Source organism: Marmota monax, unplaced genomic scaffold (assembly GCF_021218885.2).
Source record: "Marmota monax isolate L192 unplaced genomic scaffold, Marmota_monax_Labrador192_F-V1.1 WCK01_AAM20220418_F8-fsc00017, whole genome shotgun sequence".
NCBI classification, from domain to species: Eukaryota; Metazoa; Chordata; class Mammalia; order Rodentia; family Sciuridae; genus Marmota; species Marmota monax.
In genome coordinates this window covers 2876961-2891349 of record NW_026695241.1, presented here as the reverse complement: position 1 = coordinate 2891349, position 14389 = coordinate 2876961, and the positions used below count along the sequence as shown (strand labels likewise).

General features: G+C 50.5%; 2 long non-coding RNA genes across 4 annotated transcripts; one reads left to right on the top strand and one right to left on the bottom strand.

The window, feature by feature from the left end:
- Positions 1-2388: 2388 nt before the first annotated feature.
- On the bottom strand, positions 2389-5803 carry LOC131424016 (uncharacterized). Its single transcript, XR_009226386.1, has 3 exons — positions 5639-5803; positions 3349-5256; positions 2389-2932 (listed from the first exon to the last, which is right to left on the bottom strand). It is a non-coding gene; the product is annotated as an uncharacterized LOC131424016 (long non-coding RNA).
- LOC124090163 (uncharacterized) lies at positions 3781-6588 on the top strand. Of its 3 annotated transcripts, XR_006850997.2 has the most exons (3): positions 4199-4312; positions 4753-5493; positions 5826-6588. It is a non-coding gene; the product is annotated as an uncharacterized LOC124090163 (long non-coding RNA). The 3 variants fall into 3 exon arrangements; XR_006850996.2 differs by lacking the exon at positions 4199-4312 and adding an exon at positions 3781-3895 and having other exon boundaries at positions 4753-6588; XR_006850995.2 differs by having other exon boundaries at positions 4753-6588.
- Positions 6589-14389: the final 7801 nt, after the last annotated feature.

Below are 14389 nucleotides of genomic sequence, written 5' to 3'. Positions count from 1 at the left end.
GCCCAGTGAGCACTGAGCCTCTTTGGGGGTGGCCAGGGAAGAAGGGTGCAGCGGCTTGTCCTTGGAAAGACCTCGAGCCACAGCCCTGACCACACATTCCCTGGAAACCTCCTCTGTGAGGCTACCTGCCCCTGAACTTGGGCACGCTCACAAGGGCACCCTTATCAAAGACGTCAAAGCACTCACTGTGGCCAGACGTGATGGTGATGGGCACAGTGTCCTTGTTGCTGTGGGCCCGAGGGACTGTTGGCAGTAGTCCAAGGTCATTCTCCAAATCCACTCGGCTCCTGCACCGTCCTAAAGGGTGGGTTAAGTGAGACCCCCGAGAAGACGGCCGCTCACGTTCCCCTCTTCCCAGTTTTCTCTTATCACACATGTGAGAAATGTCCAGCACTTCCAGGTTCGTCAAGCCGACACCCCTATTCTAAGTTTTAAGGATTCCATTTTTGTTCCAATGTCCTAATTAACAGGGGCCACTTGTGAGGACTCTGAATTCAATGTCACTGCTGTTTGGCAACCCACTGGATTAAATTTTGTGGTTGACTTTCAGCCACGTCAGTCCTGTGGGGACAAGAAACAGTTCTGAGGCCACCAGACAAGTGTCTGCTTCTCAGATGGACTTGAACAGAGAGGCCCTGGAACTGGCCTTCGCCCTCACCCTCTAAGTGCTCGCGGGCACTCAGAAGGCCCTTTGCTTTTGCTGATAGTCATCTTGATTGTCACAACAACTAGCACGGGTGAAGCCTTGACTGACTTTGATGCCACCATGTGCCCACACTACCAATGTGGCCGAGGAGCCCGGTGCTGAGTCAAGCTCAAGGACACAACCGGGTGAATTCCAAAACCCCAGGTCCTCCGTCTTCTGGGTCGACTCTTAGTGATGATTTCCTGTCAGTCTGGGTCCAATCATGAGGGATAACAGGCAGTGACTTTAACAGGGATTGTCTAACGCACAAAAGATACCGACTGCAGAGAGCAATTGAAATAACGGGACACTGGCTTGTAAAAAGTCAAGGGGATTTTAAAGAAAAAGAGACCAGGTAAAAGAAAGAGCACTACCTCTAGGACTGAGATAAAACACCAAGAAGGGCCCCCAAGCCCCAGAGCTGAGATGCCGGGCTCACTGGAGAGGGTCAGCCATGAGTTCCTGAACCTCAGAGGAGTCACTGTGGCCTTGTGTTGGCAGACAGTTCTTGAAGCCTACTCTCCAGAACTTGCTAGAAACCTACTTTCTAGGGTTGCTGGGAAAGCCATTTACGGGGAGGCATCTCACTAGAGCCACTCGGTCCTCAAAGCAGCCCAAGTGGTGCCAGGGGAGCCGCTGGTGGCTGGAGGTGGAGGCCTGAGCCTGCAGGAGGCTGTCCAGGGAGGACACTGGAGAGGGGCAGCGGCCTCCTCCCCTCCTGCCAGGGCTCTCTGGTTCTCTGCACTCACAGAGCTCCAGATGGGCCAGCCGCCAGAGGACAGGCTTTTAAAGGACCTAGGTCCACTGTTCTCAGAGGTCACAGGGAGCTAAGGGACACTGAGCGGATAACCTGCAGTAGATGGCGGCTCCCTTCTCCTACCTGCCCAAGAGGAAGCCCTTGGGATGACCTTCCCACCACTTTCTCGTCCCACGTCTGATGGGTCAGCAAATCCCACCAGCCCTACCTTCAGAATGAGTAGGGACAAGCTTGCCCTCTCCACAGCTGTGGCCTGGCCAGGTCCGGCCTCCTTCGTCCCTGGCTGGGGTTATTGCATGTCAGGTGGTTCGTCTCCCGAGCCTTTGTGTGTTGGAGGCTGGCTCCTCAGCGCACCAGTGTTGAGGTGGTGGGACCCTTAAGGGGGGGGGGGGGCGAATGGGAGGTCCTTTGTACCTGGAAGGGATCCAGGTAGCTCTGGTGGCCCCCTAGGTGAGTTCTCAGAGAGGCACGTTATTAAAGAATAATCCCAGCCACTCTGCAACCTCATTGGCTTCCCATCTGGCAAATGATCTCTCCCTCTTGCATGTGCTTCTGCCATCGTGACACCAACTGCCATGAAGTCCTCACCAGAGCCACACTGATGCCAGCACCCTGCCTTTGAATCTCCAGAACTGAGCTAAATACGCCTTTTTAAAAAATAAAGCTACCCAGCCTCAGGCATTTTATTTTGGTAATAAAATACAGACTGACGCATTGCCACAGCATCCTTATTCATACTTCTGTCTGGGACCCCCTGAAGTCCCTACTCGACACAGTCATCAGATCATGCTACTGTTCTTCGAGAAACATCTTCAGTAATTTGGAGTCAACGATGAAGTTTTTACAAAGACTAACTTGCTAACTGCAGGTTAGTGCTGAGTCCAATTTTAATCAACCAAACTACTGTTGTAGGGACACACGAGGCAAGGCACCGAAGACAGCAGGAAACAATTTTATTTGGCTGCAGCCAGGTTCAGAGGGCACAGCTTTTGCTGTAATCAATCAATCCCCCGAATCCCGAGTTCAGGGAGTTTCAGAGTTTTATACCCAGCATGTAAGGGGGGGGGGGCTCAGAAGTTCACAGTCTGCAGAAGTTCACATAAAAGCAGCTTTTTCTCTCACTGTTCTGGGTAAGGTAACCCTTCAAGGACAACACCTGAGAAGGGGGGAGCTTCTTCTCCCCTTCCTTTCCTCCCCCTGCCAGCTGTTACCATGGGCCCATTTGTAACTTATCTTAAAAATAGAGACATCTCTGTGAAGCCCAGCTCAAGGCCAGAGGCCTTGTTTGCACATTTCTACAAACTACTATACTGGATACGTTTGTGAAAAACTAGTAAGGGGGTGTCCAGCACCTGGAGTGCTGGTATCTTCTCGGCCAGTGGCCAAGAAAACAGGGCAACACGAAAATAGGAAGTTTATCTACTTTGGACTCTTTTGCAGAGACTCTTCTGCTGACAGTCTTAAAATCAGCCATGGTGAAGAGGGCTTTTCTGTGGAGAAAGGGGTGCCACTTCAGTAGGGAGCAGGGACAGCCAACTGCAGCTGCTCCCCAGTTTCTTGTTCTTCTCTGACCTCATCCTGCATGACCCCTGCAGCCCATCCCACTCCTCTCCAGCTGTCCTGGCTTCTATTGTTTTCCTGAAATATGCCCCAGGGTCTTTGCACTGGTTCTCTCAGTCTAGAGTTCTGTTCCCTTTAAGACCATTTGATTACCTTTCTTGTATCCTTCAGGGCTTCCTCAAACATCTTAGCAGTAAGAGCTCCTCTGGCCACTCTTTCTTAAAATGTAAGCCCCTGCCCTTGATGTTCCACGGTCCCCTTCCCAGTTCTTTGTTCCTCTCCTTAGCACTCTTCCCCACCTAGCCTGCTAGAATGCCACTTTCTGACCTTTTTTACAGTCTCTCACCACAAGAGCAGGCTGAAGTGTGTCTCGAGTATCACCGAAGCCTCAATGCAGGTTGTTTGTGACACAGAAACACTAACAGCAAGGTCTTTGCCTGAGGAAGCCCCAGGGCCTGGAATCGGGAGCCCAGTGTCTCCACTCAGCCCTCGGCTAGTTCCAAGGGTCACAAGGCTTTGCCATGTGGTGGCCTCAGATCAGACGTGGCCGTGGCCTCTGTGGTACTCTCCCTCTTTGCCTGTAAGGAAGAGATTCAGGGAACAGAAAGCAAAATGCTGCAGGAAACGGCTGAATTTCAGCAAGTCAAAGAGGACACCGGGTGCTCTCCCAAGTTCTGCCTTTTTCGGAAGGGACCTCTGTCCCAGTCCCGCCCTTTTGCCATGGGCCCCAGGATTCCTGCCCCTCCCACGGTGATGCCTGTTCTCTTGTCAGAATCTGTTTTAACCAGCCTGTTATGACCAGAACAATTTTAGAGGAGGGAAAGTTCATTTGGGGGCTCACAGTCGCAGAGGTCTCTGTCCATGGACAGCTGGCTCCGTTCCTCGGGATCCAGGTGAGGCTGGACATCACGGGGGAAGAGTGGGGTGGAGGGAAGCAGAGAGAGACTCCACTCTCCAGATACAAAATGTAGACCCCAAAGCCACGCCCCAGTTCCCACCTCCTCCAGCCACACCCCCCCTCCAGGCACCACTCATTAATCCCATCAGGGACGGATCCACGGATACGGTTAAGGCTGTGGCCCCCGTCGTTTCTCCTCCAAGCCTTCTTGCACTGAGTCACTCAGGAGCTTTTGGGGGACACCTCACACCCAAACCACAACAAAATCTGTGTGATGGGTCACCTGCTGCCAAGACCCCTCCCCTAGTCCTGCTTCCCTCCGGTGGTAGAGTGTCCGACATTGGTGACAAGCCAGGGGCCATTGTGAGCAATATTTCTCACCCCAGGTCTTCTTAATTCCCATCAGAAAATGGTGAGTGGTAACTTTATGTTCACTCCTCTTAACTGTGTGAGTGTGTGTGTGAGTGTGTGTGTGTGTGAGTGTATGTGTGTGCACGTGCACATGGTGGGGGATCCAGAGCCCCTAAGAGGAGCCCAGTGGACAACACGGCTCCTGTATCTGTGGACAGGAGGGCTCAGGAGCCATCCATGTCAGCGGGGGCGTTTCTGCCCCTGGAGGGCTGGCCCAGTGTCCCAGGAGCAGCTGCCTTTGTAAGACCAGGGCCGCCCTCGGGGAAGAAGCAGCTTCTGCCTGGCTTGCCCCCGGGTTCTTGGTTTCTTCTACTTCTCATCTTGTAATTAATGTCACTTTTAGGAACTTTTTAAAATCTAGATTTTTTCCTAGCACAGGTGATTCTAACAAACTGGCCATGACCGGAAACAGTGATTTGTTTCTTTCCTTTTTCACCTCAGGACTTGGAGCCTCTGCTTTGGACAGTCGTCCAGGCAGCCCTGCTCAGTTGTCACCCACTGGGAGGAGCATTTGCTCACCAGCTGCTCTCCAGGCTGCTTTCCCCCAGGGGCGACCTGGGGCTGGGAATGTGAGCGCAGAGGCGCTGAGCTGGTTGCTGCTGTCATTTTGGGGTATCCCAACCATCTTACTCCCACCATCTAGGTGGGTCCCCTGTCACCTCCAGTCGCAGACTGGAAAGCCCCTGACCTAAAGAACATCTGTTGGCACCCCTGGCACAAGAGCCACACCTGGTCCTTCCCCACAAGAGGAGGCCAGGCCTGCAGCCCACCATCAGCCCCAAAGACCTCCACTGTCCACAGAGTCTGGACACAGATGAGTCTGACCCGAATGCTTCTCTGTCCTCCGAGCCTTCTAAGTCCTCTGACATCAGGGACATTTCAGCAGCCCAAGTCCCTTGGATGAGCTTTGTTCCCCTCTTCTGGGCAGAATGTCCAGCACTGGGCCTGGAAAAAAGAGAACGTTCAGAAGAGTCTCTTTGGATTCTCATCAATCCACCCTCAAACTGTTGCAATGTGGAGGAAAGACGGATGTCAGAGAGCCAGGAAGACACTGGCTGAATCCAGACTGTGTCATTTATTATTTATGGATTTTCCTTTCCCCATCTTTCTCGGTTCCCTTGCTATAATGAGAACAGTGGCTTGATCATTTCTAGCAGGACTGACACCTACTTTCCCTGTCAGGTAAGGAGAAATGGCAAATACATGATTTAATTTTCTCCCAAACCACACTGAGGTCCCTTCCATGTGGCCCGCTAGTCATGGAGGTGACAGAGGACCCAACCCTAGTCAGTGCTTTGTCCAAAGGAGAAGCAGGCGTGGCATTCACCCGTCAGAACGTCCTCCGGGTGTGGCTGGGCGCTGTAAGCTGGTCTTTGAGGGCAGCTCCTGACCTCTCACAGCGGCCAGGAGGAGATCTGAGCTTTCTTTTTGCAGACTCAGGTAGGCCACGGGGTCGGCCTGTTCTGCTAAGGCTGTGCTGCTTCTGAGTTCCATGCGTGTTCCTTGCCATCTAGGTAAAACGGGAAAATAGGAAACATTCCGGAGGAGAGACAGAAACTGTGCCAGGAACAGGGAGGATGTGCGGGACAAGTGGTCACGCAGAATTACCAGGCGGCAGAGTCCAAGAGTGCGCGGATAGACAGAGCCAGCCAAGGGTCCCCAAGGGGATCTCAGCAGCATGCCCTCCATCCTTCATCTCATGGTGGACAGCAGCTCTGGGCAGCCCCACCGGCTTACGAGGGGGAGAGTAGAGGAGGCCACTAAATCAGGAGGTAACTGTGAACAAGAGCAGAGCGAAAAGAAAAGGACGTGTGTGACAGTTGGTGTCTGTGAGCCAGCCCCCCTGCCATGGTGATAAGCTCACTGCCGGCAGTGACTCCCCTCCAAGGGTTCCCAGGTTCCAAACAAATGTGCAGAGACACATGTTTCCTTCTTCACTAGGAATGTGGAGTGCCCAGCAATTGTGCCCAGTGACCTCGTCAGCTGTGGATTGTTCTAGCTCAAAACAGACAGCACCATGCAGCAGAGGACTAGCCCTGGGGCCTGTGGGCACATGATGGCTTTTGGACCCTCTCGTGGAATTTCTCCAAGCTCCGGGGAGGAGTAGTTTTATATTCCCTGGGGGCTGGAGCAGATAGGTTCCTTTGAAGCAGTGGGTTCTTTTGAAAACTTGACAAAGTTTCACCTTTTGCTCGATGGTAAATCTGTTTGTTTTGACATGAAAACAATGTTTTTAATGAGTTACTATTGAATAAACTGAAACTCTGGTTATGTCAAGGTTGGGGTAGGTTCTGGCATACATTGTGGGCCACAGGCCAAGCGTGTTGATCTTCTGTCTGGGTACAAACTCTGTCTCTTTCTAGGGAGACTTTGGTTACTTCCACAGAGAGTTAATAGGATAAGAGGGATGTCTTAGTTCAGGCTAATATTGTCTCCACACTCCAGATTCACAGGTTGATACCTAATCCCCAATTGGGGGAGGCCACACCATGTGACCAGCATTTTCCTTTCCTGATTGGTCGAGGCTCTGTTGGTCACTTCCCATGATCTGGCCACATCAAAGTGGCCCTAGATGGCTGCCCCGATGTTGGAAGTCCCATAATGTCACAAAATGTGTCTTCATGTGTAGGCGTGCCTTCCTGCATCCCCATGGGTGGAGCTACGCTCACCTGTCCCTTTGTGATATTACCCCCTTGCCCTGTTTGGGATGGAATGTTCCATGAAAAGGCCCTTTGTGTGTCCCCTTCTCTTGCTCTGCCCTTGGGCGTGGCCTTCCTAGATGTCAGTCAACATGCTGACAGCAGACATCAGGAAGCTAGACTCAGTCCCTTGAAACCTGACCCCTTGACTCATTTGAACGGCTTCTTCTCAATAAAAGGGGTCGTTCGCGCTCTCTCTCTCTTTCTGCGGACCCTTAAGGTCCTAAAAAGAGGTGCCAGTTGGCTTCTTCACCTTTTCCAGCAACAGAGGACACGTGCTGGAGCAGACACCAAATCAGCCTTGACCTTCCCAGTTTTTAGGGCCGTGAGCCACACATTTCTATTGTTTACAAATTACCCTGTCTAGGTTATTTTGTTATAGCAGCTGGACCAGATGGAGACAGACTGCTTTAACAAGTCACCGTAGATGGGTGGCTTAACCAGCAAACACTCATGGCTACAGTTCTGGAGGACTGACCCCCAGGATCAAGGTGCCTGCAGACCCGAGGTCCTGCTTCCTGGTTGGCAGGGGGCTGTCTTCTCAGGTGTTGAGGACAGAGGCAGGGAGCCAGCTCTTGCATCTTCTCTTCCAAGGACACTAGTCCTATTTGCGAGGCTCCACCCTCATGACCTTGTCCCCACGCATGGCCCCTCCTCCTAACACCGGTGCATGAGGGGATGGAACTTCAACATGTGCATTGGTGGTGGCGGAGGGTTACAGTCTACGACAGGGAGGAAGACCTTCCTGGGTGGCTAGACTTGAAGAATATTTCTGAGTGAGAGTCTTGATGGTGAAGTGCTGCCTTCCATTAAAAGCACAAGGGCCACAACATATTCCAGTCCTGAGCCCTGACCGCCAGCCAGTCGCCCACAGCCTTCCTCGGCCACCCTGGCACACTCTATCCCCAGCTCTCCTGTCTCCCTCTTGGTCTCAGTTACCCACACCTTTCCCTCATCGCCATAGCAACAGCTGCCGGAGCTGGGGTCCAACAGCAAAGGTTGCCTCTGTGCAGAGCCTGCAGGGACTCTGGGGGGAGGGGAAGAAGGATGGGACTGGGAAAGTCAACACAATGGGTCAGACGTCACTTTCCCGTGTCATATCTGAGTACACGACCAGTGTGACTCCACGTCACGTTCAACCACAAGAGTGGGAAGTTACACTCCATGTATGTAGGATATGTGGAAATGCATTCCACCGTCACCAATAACTAAAAAGACCGAATAAATAAAGAATTAAAACAGTCCCAAGAATAAGGTCACAAAGCTCTTTAGTCCGGGGAACATGAGGCCTGAGTCTGCAGTCCCCTGGGTTATCCTGACCTCCACGACAGGACTCTGCCGACTCCCTGACCCCATGAGGATAATGAGCAGCTCTGCTCCTAGCTGTCCCCTTTCTTTGCCTGGAACCGCCGACTCGCTGTGACTCCTTCTTGTTCTTTCTATACAGCCAGAAGCTGCTGATGTCATTCTGGAGCACTTGGGTGGGCAATGGGGACACGGTTCTCCTGTGGCCATCCTCACTTTAGCTCCGTACCTTGCTCTGACCTCGGTGTGTCTCCACCTGACTTTCAGGTGAACGATGGTGAGTTGAGCTGTCTGACGTCAGGGGCCATCTGTACTTGGTGATCTTGCCAAGTTACAAACTTCTCTGTGCCCCAGGACTCTTGTCGCTGTGAGATAATGTATTACTTCTGAGTTGATGTGAAGATGGGCTGGGAGGTCGAGCCGAGCAGACATCCAGCAGGGAGGGCCTGGGAAACGGCAAAGCCCCTCCGCCTGGGTAGCTGTTGGGGCCACTGCAACCTCTTTGCCTCCCACCCAAGCCTCCTCCAGCCTCTCTCAAAGATGCATACCGCCCACAAACCACCATCTCAAATCTTCACAGTTAAATTTCCTTGAAAGTATGGAGTCTAAGACTCTCACCACAACAGCACAAACGGTGTAAAGGTAACTGCCCCACCCACAAGGCTGGATCCCCCATTTTCCACGTGGCCAGGCAGCCGCTGATCTGCTCTGGGTCCCCTTGGCTTCCAGGTTTTTTTCAAATATAACGGCACAGATGGTCTCCTTGCGTTTGGTTGGTTTCTTCCCCTCGGCACCTGGGTTTCTTCTTTAGTGAAATGTCTGTTCGCATTTTTGCCCATATTTCGAATTGAGGAGTTTGTTTCCTATTGTCCGGGGCCGAGGGTTCCTCATAAGCTCCGCCGTCTCTTTCAGATCAGCAAACACTGGCCTGGTGACGGCGGCCCAGCTTGTCTTCCTGGGTTTTCATCCTTTCCTGGATCCTGGCTCAGTGAATCTCATTATCCTGCCGGGTTTCCACTGCTGTAAGGAAGACAGTTGAAGAGTATGGAATTCAGCTATTTTCACTGTCTTTGGTGGAGAGTGAGTTCAAATTACTTGTTCTAACGTTATCAGGAAAAGAAGTCGGGTGGTTATTTTTTTTCCCTTAATTTGTTTGCTTTTGTTTTGGTTTGTTTTTGTTTTCCTTATTCAGTTATCTTTAGCCAAACAGTTAAGGCTGGTTTTTCCTGAAAGGTGAGGTTGTAGGGGAAACGAAACTTCTCTTTATGATTTTGCCTATATACCCCTGTGTATCACTCTTACAGTTCAAAAAAAGTACAGCTGAAAAATACAAAGACACACATACATGGAAGTTACACTCCATGTATGTAGGATATGTGGAAATGCATTCCACCGTTACCAATAACTAAAAAGACCGAATAAATAAAGAATTAAAACAGTCCCAAGAATAAGGTCACAAAGCTCTTTAGTCCGGGGAACATGAGGCCTGAGTCTGCAGTCCCCTGGGTTATTTCACGGAGGAGCACGGTGTTGGGCACACGGCATTTCTGTGACCTTCTCCTTGGCTGGTTTCCTCTTAGGTTTGTTGCCCTGTCACCACCAGGATGACTCTGCCATTCCGTGTCTTGCTTCCTGGGGCTGCAAACCCTCATCTGTCATAAGAGGCCCACACCCACTCTCCTTTCTCACTGTGCAGCCCCAGATTTAGGTGTGGCTCAGGTCTGGTCCTTACCAGGATGGGAAGGAATCTGTCCATCCCTGGGAAGAGCAGAAGTTACAGGAAACTGAGACACGTGGGGGTGCCCCGGCTACTCACCGTGGACCAACCCCACAACTGTGGGGCAGCTAGGAGTCAGGTGGGTTCAGTCACATGCCAGATCTTGGCCCATTCTCCTGGAGTGGGATCTACCAAATGCCACATCTGTCATCTCCCTGTAAGCATGACCGTGGCAGAACCTGAGACACTGGAGAGTCCTTGCTCCTGAGAGTCTCAGAGAAACCAGCTCCTAAGCACCAACCCTTTCACTGTCTGTGGAAGGTGTGCGGGAGATGCCCCCAGCTTTCCCGTGGGCCGCCCTCCCTCCTGCATCTCCCTGAGGCCTCCTTCGCGCATCCTCCAGGATCCCGATTTTCTGCTCCCCTTTCCATTCAGTTTCGAGTTTCGTCCTGTTTGACATTTGTTTTTACATTGAAAAAAACAACTTGAAGCTAAGTGTGGAAGCCAGAGAGAAAGCCTAAATCATGACAAGGGGACAAAAGTGCTTCTGTGACATCCTCTGCCAAAGCAGGGACCCATTCTGGGTGCATTTCATAGGGGATGTGGCAACCTCCAGGGAATGCCCTTACCCAAGCACAGCAGGCACCTACTTTCATGTACCTAACATTTATTCAGCACCTGCTGTATGCCAGGAACGTTGTACGGCATTAGCACGTTAGCTGCAATATTCCCTCCCTAGGGGAGCTCTGTGTGGTGGGTGGAGTGGAGGGAAAGCCCAGGGCATAATGATTTGCAGATTTGTGTGTGTGCATGTGTGTGTGTGCATGTGTGTGTGTTGATCTAGGTTTTTATTCATTTATTTTTTATTAACAATTGAGTTTCTTCATTATTTTGACTTCTTTAAAAAATTGATCTATGATTATGTTTCTTATGCCAGTTAACCATTTATAGTCTTTCCCCTACAGATTCACACTTAAATACACGCTCTGAGGTCACGGAAGGGATCTCTTTCAACATTTCTCCTTTACACTGAGCGTGATGCCAAGCTTTCTCAACAGGGGGCGCTGGGGAGGCATTGAGGGGCATTGGAATAGGGCTGTGTCTGTGAGAGGACACCTGCTGGTGCCATCCCGAGCACACCAAGGCCCAGCGCAGCTACCTGGACATCACAACTTCCTCAACATTGACTCCATGAGCTTCAGACTTCCTGTCCTTGGCACTTGTGTCCCATGTCCCTCCATTTGCTGTCCCATTCTAAGTTTTGCCTCCCATGACCCTTCTGATGCCATGGCTCTCCCATATGGTCACCACACGTCCTCCTCCAGAGTCCTCCTCTCTCTGGATGTTTTCCTAGGAAACCCGGCAAACCTCTCTGACATCCAATGTGCGGCAGCAGCACCTTCTCCAGTGAAGCCCGACGTCTGGGAAGGAGACCCTCCCTCCCAAGTTTATCTTCCTCTGTCTGCCCTGGTGCCCTGCAGAGTTCTGTGGTCACTCTTGCATCAGAACTTAATCTCTTCATGTGAAACTTGCCCTGTTTAAGTCACACTGTGGCTTCTGTCTCCTGATTGGACCTCGATTGGTACAGAAATCAACATCCAATTAGCGCTGTCTGTTCCATGAAGTTCACGTGGGTTATTTCACAAAGACAAGTGTGGTGTGGCAGAGTGGATCAGAGCGGATGAGACTGGGCTTTGGGACAAGGTGGATCTGTGTTTCAGTTCTGACTCCGGCACTCATTATCCCTGGGCCACCTATGTAGAGTGTGCTGTGGTATGGGGGATCCCCCTTCCAGACTACGATTCCCATTCATTCCACTGCCCACAGGGTTGGCCGCTGTCAGCTTGTGACTTGTTCCTTTATGACAATTGTTCTGCACTGAAGGGAGTTGTCTTGCCCATTTTACAACCCCTTGGGAGGGATCCATACCAGCGATGGCTTGATGTGGGGGTTCCCAGGCCCAGTCCCTTTGACTTCATCTGGCATGTCTCCACTCAGGGTGCCCTGTGGGGTTCAAGGTGACTATGGCAACTGCATTGAAATTCTCCTTCTGTCCAAACCCACTTCTCTTACTTCTTCCTCACAGTTGCTCCTGAGAGCATTCCTTAAGTAAACTTCTTGCATGCGAACCTCACAGCGTGTTTTCCAGGAACCTGAATTGTAACGGTAAGTCATTGAACCGCTCTGAGCTGCTCTCCTTTATGCAAAGTGCTTGGCAAAGTACCAGACAGATAGCACTCAACAGAGGTTGGTATTAAGAACATCAATAAATCAGAGGCATTATTATCCCCATTGTACACACAGGACCACCGAGGCTCTGAAAGTTTAAGTAACTTGCCAATGCCACATAGTACACAGTGCAGCTTGGATTTCTGTTTCTGCTACTGCTTTCTATTGCCTCTTGTTCTTTGATGCAGCTGGCAGAAGTTTTGAGAGAAGTTTTCGTTAGAGCTTGTGGAGGCCATTGGGAAGGCATGTAGTCGCTTGTCTAAGGCTGATTGAAAACGTATGGTGAAGAGCTTTAAAGACCCACAGGAACAATGGCTCCATGTTAAACTTCTATGGGATGGAACCAAAGAACAATCCAGCAAATATTTAAAGAAGTTCTGAATCAGTTGTTGCTTGGATGTGCCAATCAGGGGCAGGAAGTGAGAAGCTGAAGCAACGCACTTCCAAGAAATTTTAATGCTTCTCAGAATCATTTCTACCTGCTTGCCAAATCCTTACAGCGGGAGGAAGAACTCATGAGCATTTTTACAATCCACAGGCAGTTTTTCCTTTTCTTTTTCCACTTCAGGACAATGGAATTTCCTTTGTGAAGGACTCTCCTGAGCCCCTGTGGTTGAAAGTAGAGGGACATAAAATAAAGAACAAAATGATAAGAAATGCTTGCTGAAGACTGGGACTCTAGCTCAGGGGTGGAGCACTTGCCCAGCGTGCAGGAGACCCTGAGTTCCATCCCCAGCACCTGGGGTGGGCGTGGGGGGACTCACAGGAAGTGACAGACGAGGTAACAATCAGAACACGTCAGTGAGCCATGAGGATGGGTCGAGCTATCAGCTCTCAGCAGCTGTGCCTCTGGTGTTATTGTCCCCAGGACACTACTATGGGCTGAAATCCAGCCATCTGTCTTCAGGCAGGGCCAGACCATGGAGGGAATCAATGCACCCCCAGCCTTTTCCCTGCCTGCTCTCAGACCCTGCTCAGAGCCACGCTGTCACCCAGGTGGCTCTGTCTGCCATCTTGCATCCCACCAGCAGGAAGAGGGTTCTCGCCTCTCTGCATCTGCCCCAGTGTGGGGCCTGGACAGTGTGCTGGACCTGGGCCATTCTCAGGGTTGCACTGTTATATTCCATAGCTCCTTGCTGTGGTGTGCATTTCCCTGAGGACACATGACATGGGTCTTCTTTTTATATGCCTGCCTGTCATCTGTACACTTTCTTTGGTGCGGTGTCTGTCAAGGTCTTTGTCCCTTTTTGAACACTGGGTTCCCTGTGTCCTTGTTGAGCTCTGAGAGTTCTTTGTGTACGCTGCATGACAACCCTTTATCAGATAAGCCAGTATTTTCTCCAGTCTGTGGCTTGGGTTCTCGTCCTCGTGGTCTTGCCTTTCACAGAGCAGCAGGTTTAGTTTTCATAAAATCCAGCTTGTCAATAACTCCAGGGGTGTGACATGCCCTTGGTGTTCTAAAAAGTCATCTCTGTATTTAAGGCACCTACAAATTTTTCTAGTTCGTCTTCTAGAAGTTTCATAATTTCATGTTTTACATGTAGGGCTGTGATCCATTTTGAGTTAACTTTTTGATGATTTTAAGGTCTCTGTCTAGTTTTTTGTTGTTGTTTTTTGCATTTGGATGTCTGTTGTTCTAGGACCTTTTGTTGTAAATACTCTCTTTGCTTGATTGTGTTGCTTCGCTCCTTTGTCAGAGACCAGTTGGCTATGATGAGTGTTTACTTGTGGGCTCTCTATTTTTCACATATTCCCACCATGATATGCTCCCTCACCACAGGCCTCAGACAACAAAGGCAGCTGATCATGGACTGGGACTTCCCAAATTGTGAGCCAAATAAACCCCTTATCTCTATAAGCTGATTATCTCAGGTATTTTGTTACAATGACGGAAAGTGAACACAGCATTTTTCCTTCACTGTTGAAATCAGTGTTCAGAATTCTACGTGTAGTATGGGGAGGGGGCACTTTTTCTCTCAGTATTTCCAATGTCTTTAAATGTTTTATTCCACCATTTTTGCTTGCATGATTTCTAAGGAGAAGTTAGAAATAACTTCTATCTTTGTTCATTGATAGGTAACTTTTTTCTTTTGACTTTGGTGAGTTTTTCTTTACCTTTGATTTCCTA